Source organism: Mirounga leonina, unplaced genomic scaffold (assembly GCF_011800145.1).
Source record: "Mirounga leonina isolate KUSES-001 unplaced genomic scaffold, KU_Mleo_1.0 Mir_91, whole genome shotgun sequence".
NCBI lineage: Eukaryota > Metazoa > Chordata > Mammalia > Carnivora > Phocidae > Mirounga > Mirounga leonina.
Window position 1 is genome coordinate 4,644,131 of NW_023270839.1, and position 15,475 is coordinate 4,659,605.

Sequence of the window (15,475 nt, forward strand, 5' to 3'; positions counted from 1 at the left end):
TCTGAATGTTCCTCTAGCTTCTCTCTGGCTATTGCTCTATTTATGCATCCCTTCAGAGCTAACATCTTAAAGGAGTAATATGTGCTCTTTTTCACAGCCTCAATTCCAACATGGTTCTACCCATTCTAACATAGCCTCCAATTCCATTCACTAAAACCATTGTTGGGAAGGTCAGTAACAAATCCTACATTTCCAAAATCTATACTCTTCATGTGACAAATCCAAAACAATTAACGGATGAGAATTATTAGGCTTTTCCCCTCCCCAACCAAAGGTTTCTGGTTTTGTCCTCTCTGTTTCTCTTACCTTCCCTCTAAAGAAGGTTCTTTCTTGCCAGATGGGTTTCTTTGGGATTTTATGATGGAGGATCAGGAAGAAAGAGGTAGGAGTACAGGATAAAAGGTGAAAAGCTAAAGACGGTGGAAGAAATTGGGGAGAACACTTTTTTAAAAGGTGCCACAAGAGTGGCTATGCTGAGAGAAATAGATAAAACAAGAATGTGATTATATGTGTTCCCTCTCTCGCTGTGTCTGTCAAATAAATAAATAAAATCTTTAAAAAAATGTGATTATAAATTTCCTCCATAATATTAGACAAATAAAGGGAAAACCAAGTTGCTTTGAAGTTATTTTCCATACTGTTCATGTTCTTCTTATTACGACTTTTCTCAGAGAGTGAATAATTGTTACATTTAGCTTATCTGACCTCTCATCATTTGACATGACCAATAAAACCTCCTTGAAGGCCTCTATTTTCTTCACTCCTATCACTTTTCTTTGACCTAGTTTTGTATCTCTAGCATCCTTATTAATATCATATGTGAACTTCTCTTCTCTCCTATCCAAAGAAGTCCATGACTGGAGACTGACCTAAATTCTCTCCCCTCTCCACCAAGCTAACTCCCTTTCAATGAGAAGACATTTGTTATGAGTTGAACTGAATCCTCACAAAATTCATAAGTTTAGGTCCTAACCCCCAGTACCTGGGAATGTGAATGTATTTGGAAAGAAGGTCATTAAAAAAATGGTTAAGTTAAAATGAGGTGGGCCCTAATCCAATATTACTGGTATCATAAGAAGAAATTTAGACGCAAAGAAAGACACCCGGAGAAGGACCATGCTAGGAAACAGCAAGAAGCAAACACAGAAAAAAGACCATGTTGGGACACAACAAGAAGGCGGCCATTTGCAAGCCAAAGAGAGACATCTTAGAATGAAACCAACCCTTGAACTTAAGCTTCTAGATTCCAAACTGTGAGAATATAAATTTCTGTTACTTAAGCCACCTAGTCTGTGGCATTTTGTTAGAGCAATCCTAATGATACAATACTTAAATATTTGTTTTGGTATTGGACCAAATAAAGATTAAGTTCCTACTGAAGTCTGATTCTATCCTGTATTCTGAAACAGAGTTACACAATATTAAAGCTAAAAACTTCTTAGAGATAATTTAGTTGAGCAGTTTTTCGTTCTAGGGGTGTAGTAGTTTTTCATTTTCTGAGGATGACTAGATTCCTTGGCAACATTTATGCAAGCCAGAGTCCCTTCCTCAGAGTCCCTTTCTCAGAACATGAGAACATATACATAACTTTTGCATAAATTTTATTTTATTTTATTCAGAACTGGTTTTACTCACATAAGCAGAATTTTTTAAATTTATGAATAATTAATTCTTTCTCCATCTAATTTTTCAGGAAAAAATTAAGTCACTTTCTCAAATAAAAGACAAATGAATTGCATTGTGGAAATAAAAAGAACACTAATCTAATCTGGCTCAACAGCAAATTTCAGTAAGAAACGTGATTTAAAAGTTTTAGTTTATTTTAACACAGCAATATCTTGGACATTCAACAGATTTATGACTTTGTTGTAGTTTGGGAGCAGGAGGAAGTGAAAAAACCTAGCTCACTATATGAGACGGCACTGCCATATTATCCAGAATTAGAATAACCATTATTCTCTTTGCCAGTTAAGGATAGGATTGTGTGAAGAAACAAAACACTCTCTAAGACCCTTTGAAGAAATTCTAGTCACATCATTTCCTCCAGTCAATAAGGTCACCTTTGGCAAGTACTGCATCACTGATCCTTTCTATTTCAGCAAGAAAATAAAATAAATCCATATTTTGATGTTAAGGTCATCGAAGCAGGAGTAACTTTCAAAGAAGTTTTTCAGTACTTTGATATATTCAAAGATTTCTGCCAATGGATAAAATGACAAGACTGTCAGTCTCAACTCCAGGCTCTATAAGCACTATGCCTGGAATTAGAAAGTTTGTAAACTATATTTGTCAACTCTGTCTACCTCTCGCAGTATGAAAACCTGGCCAACACCATTCTTCTTTTCAACATCATTCACAGGCAATGTAAGAGCCTTAAATCAGAAGATCTGCCTTTTTTTTATTGGTCCAAATCCCAAATCATGTGCCACTGAGCCAATCCACAAATATATTTTTCCCTGTCAACTTTCTTTGTGACTTGGGCTTTCTTGTTCTCTCAAAATAAATAAAACTTCTATTTAAAGTTAAGTCAAACACTTAAAAAGGGAGCAAGCTTTTGGTACTCAAAAACTTTATGCTTGAATTTGTGACAGAATTTCTTAAAAGACAATGATTTAAAAATCTGGCTTTGGAAAAAAATAAATAAATAAATAATCTGACTTTGAAGAAACTGGTATCATTCATAACAATAAACAAAATTCTTTTCAAGACTGCTGACCAGGACTTTGATACCAGTGTATCCTCATGTCAAAAGCAATGAAAAGTCAAAATGATGTGACTTCTTCCAAGTAGGAAATCTAGATGGTAGCCAAGACTGTTGATGCCTCATTGAGGTACAATAAGCTAAGATGTTTTTTGCCCCTAGCCAAAGGCTTTCTCGCTGAAGAAAATTCTCACCATTTTGGAAGTATCTATGGCCACTGACATTTATAAAAGTAACTCAAAAATTAGAACATTCTTTTTGATAGTTTTAGTGTGTACATAAATCAGAAAACCAGGGTTTGGTTGCACAGAAAAATAATAGTAGTGTCATCTAGTTTTACACTGAAAGGAAAATGACACAGTTGTAAATTCCTTCTACTTCAGGGTATTAAAAATGTCAGCAAATATGATGGGTATGATGTCATTTGTTAAAGACCCTGTTTCCATTTTCTTCTGTGGCTTCAACCACAAACGCACTGAAAAACTTCAAGAAGGCCATGCCAAGTGTCTCCAACTTGATGTGGCTTCTTGTTCTTAGCAATGTCATAAGTAAAATCTTACCTACAGGAAACTATGTAAAGCCAAAAACCTCCTCCTGGGGTCAAAGAATCATCAGGAAAGAGACAGCACTGTGTTCACTGACAAGCTCTTCTCAACCCCCAGGTAGTACTGGCCATTTTTCTCTCTCTAGCTTAGACTCCTGAAGTGATCAGTGGTAATGGTATGACAGTGTTGCTTATGCTATCCAAGGCATTTTGCCATTGCCCACACTATATATGATGTCTACCATTATGTGTCAAGGTGTTTCCTTCTAATCTCAAGAAAATGATATCTGCACCAATTGGGTTTTTTCTCATTGCAGAAGCTATTAGCATGGCCAGCAAGCCTCAAAAGTAATACAAGGCAGGCCCATGCTCTCTGCTGAGGGGAATAAATCCTTACAACCTTGCTCTAAGTTACACATGTGCTCTCAATACTGGCCAGAAACTAACTGTACTCATTATTTACTTTACTCTCATAACTCCTGTTGAGGTATAATCCTGCATAGAGATACAGGAACCCTATGTTCTTCTGGATGTATTGTCAGGGCATTACGTTTTCCCTAAAAATGACCAATTAGAGTTCTTTTATCTTGCTCTATATATTAAACTTTGCTTTAGGTTGTGAATTGCTAAATCAGACTTTGAAAAAAAAATTGTAACAGCATTTTTTAGCTAGTTGAGCTGAAACTGAATATCTAGTTGAATAGCTAGAAGGTAGAAGCTACACTAATAGCTAGAAGCTACTAGTATAAAGACTCCCTGTGCTCTTAGGTACTGGTATTCATTTATATGCATTAACAAGCATAGACTATTTTTTTTTATTTTGTGACTGGAAAAGGATGCAGAAACTTTGACTGGAGTCAGGGTGTTAGAACAGAGGAGGACAGAGAGGGGATGACATGGGATTTACTTCCAATCTACTCTCTGGGATTACCTTGGAACTTCTAAGGACAGAGAGATTGAGGTAGAACCTGACAATATCTTTAGGTGCTGGCCACAAGTAAAACTGCTTTGGACCCAGGTATCAGGGTGGAGCACAGAGTAGGGAAAGAAACCAGTTCCCATATGTATTAATCGAGGTTCTCCAGAAAAAAACAGAAACAATAGGGAATATTAAAAATATATATACTTAAATATGTTTATATCATTAAATATATGTAAATACATGTATTTAACTATATATAAAATAAAATAAAATTTTACATATCTATATATAGAGATAGATAGATAGATATGATGAATTTTATTATAAGGAATTGGTTCATAGGGTTACAGAGGCAGAGAAGTCCCATTCTACCATCTGACTGGTGAGCCAGGAAAACTGGTCATGTAGTTCAAAGGCCCAGAGCCAGAGAGCCAGTGGTGTAGATTCCAGTCTGAGTCTGAAGGCCTAAGAATCAGAAGCACCAAGCACAGGAAAAGAGCAATGTCCTGGCTCAAATAGTCAGATACTCAAGTAGTAAATTCAACCTTCCTCTGCCATTTTTTTCTAACCAGACCTTCAGTGAATTTGCTTTATTCTAAGTCCACCAATTCAAATGCTAATATCTTCTAGAAACACCCTCACAGATATACACAGAAATAATGTTTTTTTTTTTTTTTTTTTAATTTTTTTTTATTCTTATGTTAATCCCCTTACATTACAACATTAGTTTTAGATGAAGTGTTCCATGATTCATTGTTTGTGCACAACACCCAGTGCTCCATGCAGAATGTGCCCTCCTAAATACCCACCACCAGGCTAACCCATCCTCCCACCCCCCTCCCCTCTAGAACCCTGTTTGTTTTTCAGAGTCCATCATCTCTCATGGTTCGTCTACCCCTCCGATTTCCCCCACTTCATTCTTCCCCTCCCGCTACCTTCTTCTTCTTCTTCTTTTTTTTTTTTTTTTCTTAACATATATTGCATTATTTGTTTCAGAGGTACAGATCTGAGATTCAACAGTCTTGCACAATTCACAGCGCTTACCAGAGCACATACACTCCCCATTGTCTATCACCCAGTCCCCCCATCCCTCCCATCCCACCCCCCACTCCAACAACACTCAGTTTGTTTCCTGCGATTAAGAATTCCTCATATCAGTGAGATCATATGATACATGTCTTTCTCTGTTTGACTTATTTCACTCAACATAATACCCTCCAGTTCCATCCACGTCGTTGCAAATGGCAAGATCTCATTCCTTTTGATGGCTGCATAATATTCCATTGTATATATATACCACATCTTCTTTATCCATTCATCTGTCGATGGACATCTTGGCTCTTTCCACAGTTTGGCTATTGTGGACATTGCTGCTATAAACATCGGGGTGCACGTACCCCTTCGGATCCCTACTTTTGTATCTTTGGGGTAAATACCCAGTAGTGCAATTGCTGGATCATATGGTAGCTCTATTTTCAACTTTTTGAGGAACCTCCATACAGTTTTCCAGAGTGGCTGCACCAGTTTGCATTCCCACCAACAGTGTAGGAGGGTTCCCCCAGAAATAATGTTTAACAAGATATCTGAGCATCTCATGGCTGGGTCAAGTTGGCACATAAAATTAACCATCACACCATACTTCACATGGAACTACGAACTGCTCAGGTGTCTTGAGGATTAGAAGTTTGGAATCAACTGAAACAGTAACTTTGGCTTTATACCTGTGCTCTGGTGCTCTTATGCTGGGTATTGGCAACAGTGAAATCTCTGCAAGTAACTCTGTAGAAAACAGCTGAAAAGTGAGAACTGAAGTAGAAGAAGCAGAGAATAAGGACACTGTGTCATGATAAATTCTTCTGATAGCTAATTTAGGGCCCATGAGATACTGCGCCTAAAGGAAACTCAGAAATAAATGGGAGACATTTTGAGGATGCTATTAGCAAGCAGTCAGTACAATGGGGATGCATCCCATTACACTTTGGGTATAAAAAGAAAGTACTATCTTTCCTTATAGTCACGTGCTGTTTGGTCTGGACTATTAGGATTATGTATACAGTACCATACATCTTGACTTAGCATAAAGGAAGACAGGAATCAGAGAATCCTGGCCATAAACTGAGGTGATTTAGAGAAACAGCAGGATAGCCATAGTCTTTATTCAAAAACAACTTTTTTTAGATGAAGGCAAAAATGATAATGTAAATGTATCATGAACCAGTGATAATGAATAACACAATTTATTGCCCCTGAAGTTAAAATAAAGAAAAAGAATCAAAAGATGACTTGAAGCCCACCAGGGTAACTAGGGTATCATTGTTTACTTACAAACTATAGTTATCCCTTCACAAATATAAGTATTGCCTTCATGATAGCTATGAATTACATAGAGTATACCGAATAAAAATTATAATTATTTTAATTTTTTTTAAGATTTTATTTATTTATTCATGAGAGACAGAGAGAGAGAGAAGCAAAGGGAGAAGCAGGCTCCCCGCGGAGCAGGGAGCCTGATGCGGGACTCGATCCCAGGACCCTGGGATCATGACCTGAGCCGAAGGCAGACGCTTAACCATCTGAGCCACCCAGGCGCCCCAAAAATTATAATTATTTTAAGAATTCATGATATACGGGCGCCTGGGTCCCGCATCGGGCTCCCTGCTCTGCGGGGAGCCTGCTTCTCCCTCTCCCGCTCCCCCTGCTTGTGTTCCCTCTCTCGCCGTGTCTCTCTCTGTCAAATAAATAAATAAAATCTTTAAAAAAAAAAAAAAAAAAAAAAAGAATTCATGATATAAATTTTGGATTTAAAACGAAAATAATATACATGTTCCAAAGTATTGAAACTAAAAATTTTAGTACCATTTATTGATCCTATTTTCTTCTTTTTCTTATCTTCTTTCTTCTATCTTTTCTTCTATCTTCTGTCTTCTACATATTATCACCAAAATGTGTTGCTTCCCCAGAAATTTTTCAGTTACTTTGCCCCTTAAACAATATTAGTGGCAGTCTTCATATGATTTTTTTGAACAGTGCCCTATGGTTTCAGCACATAAAGAGATGAAGAATTCAATAAGGAAAGACTTGATACCCAATTTCTATCTGCTAGGTTCCAGTAAAGGCAAATCAATTCCTCAGTGATTCTAATCAAATTACACTGTTCCCCACATCCTACAAAGTCCCTGCCCACATACATACACACCACCACAGCCATCATCAGTGCCTCCACATTGTCAAGTGGCACAAGATTTTTTGTAGGGAGAAAGCTGCACAAATGCTCAGAAAAGGCACAACAGGGCCCCATGTATCTCATAGGTCACTTCAGGAGATTATTCTGGATAAGCTCCAATAACCTAAAATGGCCATTGGAGCAGCAGCAAGTAGTTTTCAAGAGCTTGTACTTCCTGCCAGTGACTTGAGTCAAGTTTTGGAACACCTCCCAAGGGCTTAGAAACCTCTAAGAAAAACCTCCCTCGTATTTGCCAGCTTTGTTTACAGTACATGGATAAGCGCCTGGGTATCAACCTACTATGGATTTGAATACATGTGCATTTCTCATATTGTTGGTCATTAAATGTGCCTTCATTTTGATTGCAAGTTTATTGGCTTCCAAGTTCTAGACCTGAATAAATTATTGGATTTAGTAACCCATTATTTAAAAATTTTTTTTAAAGATTTTGTTTATTTATTTGACAGACACAGTGAGAGAGGGAACACAAGCAGGGTGAGGGGCAGAGGGAGAAGCAGGCTTCCCGCTGAGCAGGGAGCCCGATGCGAGGCTCGATCCCAGGACCCTGGGATCATGACCTGAGCTGAAGGCAGTTGCTTAACTGACTGAGCCACCCAGGCGCCCCTAGTAACCCATTATTTAGAACAAATATTTATATCTGTGTTTATTTGTCAGGTTCTCACACCTACACAACACTGATATATTTCTAAGACCTAAATATTAAAATTCATGCTCACCCAGAACAAAGGCACACAGCTATTTTATAACACGATGGCATGGGGGGAAGAAAACATGAGAGCTGGAATAAATTATCCCATTGCATTGCATCAGATCTAACATTATCCAAACAGTTGTGGTTTCATATTGTTTCAATACTAGTTTTTTTATTAGAAAACAATTAACTGTACAAAAAGCTGCAAGAACTGCCATGTCTTTCACCTAGAAGCCCCATTCAAGTTTGATCAACTGTGTGATAGGATCTTAAATCTCCATCAGTCCAGGATGGCTGATGTGGGCCACTTCCAAATCAGTCACCTTCCTCATGAGGGTTCCAACCCCTGTTGTGTCACACCCTTCAATCACCTTCTTCCTCTGGACAGGTATTTAACACAAGGCCACTTCTTTGTTCAAGTCCTGACCCCTCCTCCCACAGCTACTTTCCTCACTCATGAGTTTGGACTGAATCATTTGCATTATACTACCTTTCTTTAAAGGGTGTCCAGTCCTGATCTGGCTGGCATTTAAACTACTCGCAGGTCTTCTTGATCATAAAGGGTTTGTTCTTTGTTTGTTAAAGACGGTCTGTTTTGGCTTTATCCTTAGTCCTGGAATGTAGTCCTTACTTTATTATCTAGTGGTTATTCCTAAAATATGGCCTTTCTGGAGTACCAGCTAAATGGATGCGGTGTTTCCCAAGGTCTCTCTCCACTCTACCAGGTCATGTAGACAACAATCCCCGGCACTGTGTGACCTCGGTTATCTCCCTTCACCTATCAGTCCTGCAGCAGATGTTCTCAGCTAGGCAACATAGTCCTGCCCTGCACAGGAGCAGCAATGTCCTCATAGAGACCCTCATGCTGACTTCTGGAGCTGCCCTCCATAAAGCTCTTCCTCTAACAAACTCCAGCCACTTGAGCAGTCTCAACTCTGATGTCTACCTGACACAGGCTGTGCTCAGGATCTGTCTCTGCTCTTTTAATAGTGAAAGTGCTTCAGGCAGAAAGACACAGTGAACCGGGAGTGCACCTTGCAGGTTTCCCTTTTTTCAAAGATTGGTACTGCCTGTAGTCTAATCCCCGAAAACGGTGCATCATGGATTTCATCCAGTGTTGTAGCTTTTTACAGCAGGAGAGTAATCTTGCCACTAGTTATTCTGCTAGAAGAGGAATCAAGTCTGTTTTTAAAGGTAAAATTAATGAGTGAAAATACAGTCAGATACACTGATCATAAATTGAAGGGTACAAATTTAGAATTTTTTATTTTTTTTATTTTTTTTTTAAAGATTTTTATTTATTTATTTGAGAGAGAGAGAGCACATGAGAGGGGGGAGGGTCGGGAGGGTCAGAGGGAGAAGCAGACTCCCCGCTGAGCAGGGAGCCCGATGCGGGACTCGATCCCGGGACTCCAGGATCATGACCTGAGTCGAAGGCAGTCACTTAACCAACTGAGCCACCCAGGCGCCCCTAATTTAAAGGGTCTTAGCAAAAGGGATGAGAAAATGTTTTTTTAAATATTAAGTGAATTTGAATGACTACAGCAAAACTTTATTTAGTACAGCTATACAGTTATGATTCTTCATAGTACTGATCAGCCAGTATGGCAGAATTTACTCTCATGCAAATAAATGCTTAGCCCCTTTACTGCACTTTCTAATCTCTTTTGTTTACTTCACAAAGGTCTTTTTTAGTGCTATTACATTCTATTATCTGAAGATGCATTGGTTATTTTGCAAAGAATAAGCAATCATAGGTTACAGCATAGGTTGTATTAAAATGCCATTTGGGGGCACCTGGGTGGCTCAGTCAGTTGAGCATCCAACTCTCTTTTTTTAAGAGAGAGAGAGAGTGTAAGCAGGAGGGTGGGAAACGCAGAGGCAGAGGATAGAGAGAATATCAAGCAGGCTCCTCTATGCTCGGTGCAGAGCCTGTTGTGGGAGTCCATCTCACCACCCAGAGATCATGACTTGAGCTGAAATCGAGTCAAACACTTTACCGACTGAACCACCCAGGAGCCCCAAGTGCATGACTCTTGATTTTGGCTCAGATCATGATCTCAGTCAGGGTCGTGAGATTGAGCCCCATGTCAGGCTCCACACTGAGCGAGGAGCCTGCTTGAGATTCTCTCTCTCCCTCTGCCCCTCCCTGCCACACACATTCACTCTCTCTCTAGAAATAAATAAAAATAAAATAAAATAAAATAAAATAAAAATGCCAGTTTGACTATAAACCTATTAAGTGTGTTCTCCCATTGAGGTACGTAATACATTAGCAATAGCAAAATCCACCAATAGAACAATTCTAAAAAATACTAGCAAAATCCACCAATAGAACAATTCTAAAAAATACAGAAACATAAAGTCATGAACCAATACACCCGTAATTGCATCTTGATTAATCTGAATAAATGATATTGTGGATGCAATTCCATATAGACCATGCCAAGTTAACTGTGACAGCATGGATTCATTTAGTGCTGCCATTTCCTGAAATGCATTCACACTTCTAAGTTTGGTATAACTGGCTTATTATCAATGTATATCTTACTCTGAAATATCATCATTAAAGTCTGTTAGACTTTTCATGTGTACCTAAAAAAGGTAGTACAACTCATGGAAATTGATAAAAATATTAAATTGTCATATACCTTATATTCATGCATAATTAGCTGGTTTTTAAACATCAATTTAATCATATGGAAATGGATGTACTTGAGGTCTACCACTGGAAGAGAATGCCAAGGACTGGAAGAGTGATGACTGGATGATTGCCCTAATTTGGCGAGTGGTGAGACATGTATGTCCTCTTACATACATACCCCCTATGATTTTTCTCAGTGTAAGAAGAACTGTCCAGGGGCACCTGGGTGGCTCAGTTGGTTAAGCGACTGCCTTCGGCTCAGGTCATGATCCTGGAGTCCCGGGATCGAGTCCCGCATCGGGCTCCCTGCTCGGCAGGGAGCCTGCTTCTGCCTCTGACCCTCCCCCCCTCTCATGTGCTCTCTCTTTCTCATTCTCTCTGTCTCAAATAAATAAATAAAATCTTAAAAAAAAAAAAAAAAAGAAGAACTGTCCATCTACAGCTCTGAATTTTCCACACACCACAGAGAACAGAATGCATTATGGCAGGAAATTCACTTTTCTCTTGTAGCCAAATAGGATTCTCAACTAATACCAAGTTTTGGTAAGATAAAAGGGATCAAAACCACTGTTTTTTCAAGAGAGACAGATATTAGTGAAAACTAAGCATTTTCACTAAAACCTAGTTTGGCACAGAAGCCTTTGTCACTCAACAGTATAGAATGTAAGCAACATGCAAAGTGGTCTCCTCAGAGACTGAGGAGAATAACTCAGGAATTATAGTCAGCAGGATTCAGTGAAAATCTGACTAGGGTGACTTACCAAAATATGGAATGATTTTTCTCATGTAGTTAAGGTACATAAAAAGGTAATCCAGGGTTGATTTAGCTGCTCAAGAAAGTGTTCATGATCTGTAATAATGATGTTTTTAAAAGAATTCCCACCTTCTACCATGAGAAAAGTGTTAGGTTTTTTTGTTTTTGTTTTTGTTTGTTTGTTTTACGTTAAGGGATGTGTTTGCCATTCCCTAATGAATTTAGAGTAGTATTTAAAAACACACGGAATTCAGCCGCTTATAAGAGTTGTACATGAAGAATACTTTGAGAAGTGTGTTATTTCAGGGAATTGATATGATAGTTCTTCGGTAATGCATTTAGGGAAGTGTTTAAAAACACACATAATAAAAATGTTCTTAAAAGTGGTAACTGCTTACTACAAGAAAAAAGTGCTTTTTTAAGATAAGGGGTGTGTCTGCCCCTCAGTAATGCATTTCGAGAGGTGTTTTAAAACACACTGCAGGGCGCCTGGGTGGCTCAGTCCTTAAGCAGCTGCCTTCGGCTCAGGTCATGATCCCAGAGTCCTGGGATCAAGTCCCACATTGGGCTCCCTGCTCAGCGGGAAGCCTGCTTCTCCCCCTCCCACACCCCCTGATTGTGTTCCTGCTCTTGCTGTCTCTGTCTCTGTCAAATAAATAAATAAAATCTTAAAAAAAAACACTGCAGATATTTTTTAACTGTTCATGGTTCTAGGGTCTTTTCTCAAATCAAAGTGTGGCTATTCCACCACCAAGTGTATGTGTGTTCTAGGCAAAAATAAAAATGGAAGAATAAAGGGCAAAAGACAAAAAGAGTCAAAGAAGAAGGAGTCCTAACCCTTTTAAAATAAAGCACTTCCTCAGAAGCCTCTTCTTCCATACATAGCAACTTCTGAATGTATCTCTTTGGTCAGAATTATGTCATATTATCCCAACTGAAAAGATAAGTATTTAATTTGATTAGATTCTGTCATTAAACAATGGGAGAATAGTTAGTGGATAGGCAACTAGCAATGTCCATCCTAGGGTCTTTTGAATATCACTTGTGTTATATTGGCTGTGTCTGATTTAACCTTATTTATCTCTGGAAGATCAGTTGAAATCTTAAATTTTATTGACTCCCTAACTATTCCAGGATCCAAACTGGTTATTTTGTGTCTTTACTTGGATATTAGAAAATAAAGACAAATTAAAAGCTATACATGATACAAAACTTTATATTTAAATAGGTCTGGCAATTATTTTTTTTATTTTTTTTAAGATTTTATTTATTTGTCAGAGAGAGAGAGAGCACAAGCAGGGGGAGCAGCAGGCAAAGGGAGTAGCAGGCTCCCTGCTGAGCAAGGAGCCCAATTCAGGACACTATTCCAGGACGCTGGGATCATGACCTGAGCCCAAGGCAGATGCTTAACCAACTGAGCCACCCAGGCGTCCCTGGCAATTATTAATAATAGTAAAAACAGAAGAGTACTGATTATTAATGATTTAATGATTATTCAAAGAATATTATAGGTTTTTAAAATTACAGATTGTGTAGATTAGCTATAAAATCATCTAAGCAAGATAAGCCTTAAGAGAGTGGTCTAAAATTTATATATACCTATATTAAACAAAGTAAAATCTTAGACATGTGAGCTAAAGTAACAATGGAATGAATACTGTGTCTTCAAAGCTCAATGTCACTATCATAGGAATTAAAGATTAATGAGATTGCTCTGAAGAGAGCATGCCCAAGACTTTAACTAGACAGGAAGCAACCAACCTCAGCTGGATCCTCTGAGGAAGCTGCTCTGTGCTGCAAAAAATTATTTTTGGAAAGAATTACTGCAGGTGAAATAGATGAGAAATGCTGTTTCCTGAGTTTAGGGAAGCCTATAACTATCAATTCAAGTTGATCAATATTTGTAGACCCTACAGTATATGTCACAGATACTGGATTATTTGGCTAATCCTTTCTCTTACTCCACTGAGTGAAAAACAACTAATTCTCTAAGGTCTTTTTCTGGGAAACTTAAATATTAAGTAACCAGGCAGTTCATTTTAAGCAATTAAAATTAAAAATAAAATAACAGTTTGCAACATGATGGCACCTTATGGTAAAAGTCTATGCTCAAAGAGAATCTAGCACCATAAATCTAAGAGTTGTTTAAGAATTCTTAAGAAAAACATCTAGAAACTACATAAAAAATTATTTTTGACCAATAAATATAATGTTAAATCTGGACAGTCAGCAGTACTCACTTGTCTAAACCCTAAAATTAATCCAAGTATATTCTGAGGAATTCAGATGGGACAGGTGGCTAGAATATAATATAATCTACTCTGCCTTATTTTTTAATTTTATTTTCAAGGGAGTCTGTGATGAGGAGTAGGGACCCTTGATTTATTAACCAATAATAAAAGCTATGACACATTTATAGATGGAAAAAGAGGTGAAAACTGTCTGCAGAGGGATGACACCAGTGAGAATCAACTTGATTCTCATCTTGATAGAAAATCTTATTTTGGTAATAAAATCCTGGGAGGAGCTCATGATTATAAAGCACCAGATTATCTCTGAAAGCCAGAATGAAAGATGAGGCTAAAAGCAAATGTCTGGTAGATAATTTGCTTCAAAAGTTCAAAACTGGCTCCCCTCCTTCTTTCTGAAATTGTTTCTCCCTTACCTAAGAGGAGTAATAGATCAAGTTAACTTATAGAGAATTTGAACAACAGATCTATAGACCTAGGGGCATCAGGCAAAATTATAGGCCAATATATGGTGATACTCAAAGCAAAGGAATTAATGACATCCTGCATTCTGAACAAAGAGACCCTGTGGTCCTAATCTGTTGACAGCCAGCCAAACACCCAGAAAGGAAAAGGGAGGCTTTAGCTCTAAAAAATAATCAACCCAAGAGAAAAGACATATAGATGCTATAGATTCCCAATGACAGAGTCTAGTTCTCACTCAATAACCCTACACTGCAGCTAGCTAATAAGTCTCAGCCATACACACAATTTTCAAACAGCTATTTAGTGCCTCACTCCTAAAATTATCAGCTTAGGATCACTAGATATTCAAAAAGCCTAAAATATGAAAAACAAACTAAATCAAACAAAGGCAAAAGGAAGTTTAAGGAAGAAATAAACTTAAAAAATATAAGCAATTAATGACATCAGAAAGATCATAAAAACATTGAATCAAGAAAATAATATTAGGAGGATATGAGAAAAAAACAGGAGGTCAACAAAAATTAAGAGTTGCTAGAAATTACCACTATCATAGCAGAAATTTTTTTTTTTAAAGATTTTATTTATTTATTTGACAGAGAGAGACAGCAAGAGAGGGAACACAAGCAGGGGGAGTGGGAGAGGGAGAAGCAGGCTTCCCGCCAAGCAGGGAGCCCGATGCGGGGCTTGATCCCAGGACCCTGGGACCATGACCTGAGCCGAAGGCAGACGCTTAACGACTGAGCCACCCAGGTGCCCCATAGCAGAAATTTTTAAAATTTAATATTAGAGCTGGAAGATAAAGTCAAGCTAATCTCCCAGATAATTAAACAAAAAGACAAAGAAATGGAAAATAAGAAAAAAAATTTTAAGACAATCAGAAGAGCAATTCAGGAGATCTAACCTCCCTGTCATAGGAGTTCCACAAAGAGAAAACAGATTTAAAAAAATGAAAAGAATTTTTAAAGAAACAATACAAAAAAATGATTTAGAACTGAAAAAACTAAGTTTCTGAGTTAAAAAATAAACACTGAAAAAAGATGAACAAAGCACAATGTTGTAAAATTTCAAAATAAAAAAAAATAGAAAATACTAAAAGCTTATAGGTATAACAAGGTCCCATACAAGGACTCAGACTTCAGAATAAAATCATGCTCAGCAGTGGTAATATGGATAACTGAAAACACTAGAGCAATGCCTTCAAAATTCTAAGGCAAAATTATTTCCAACCTATAATTTGTTACCTAGCCAAAATATCACAACA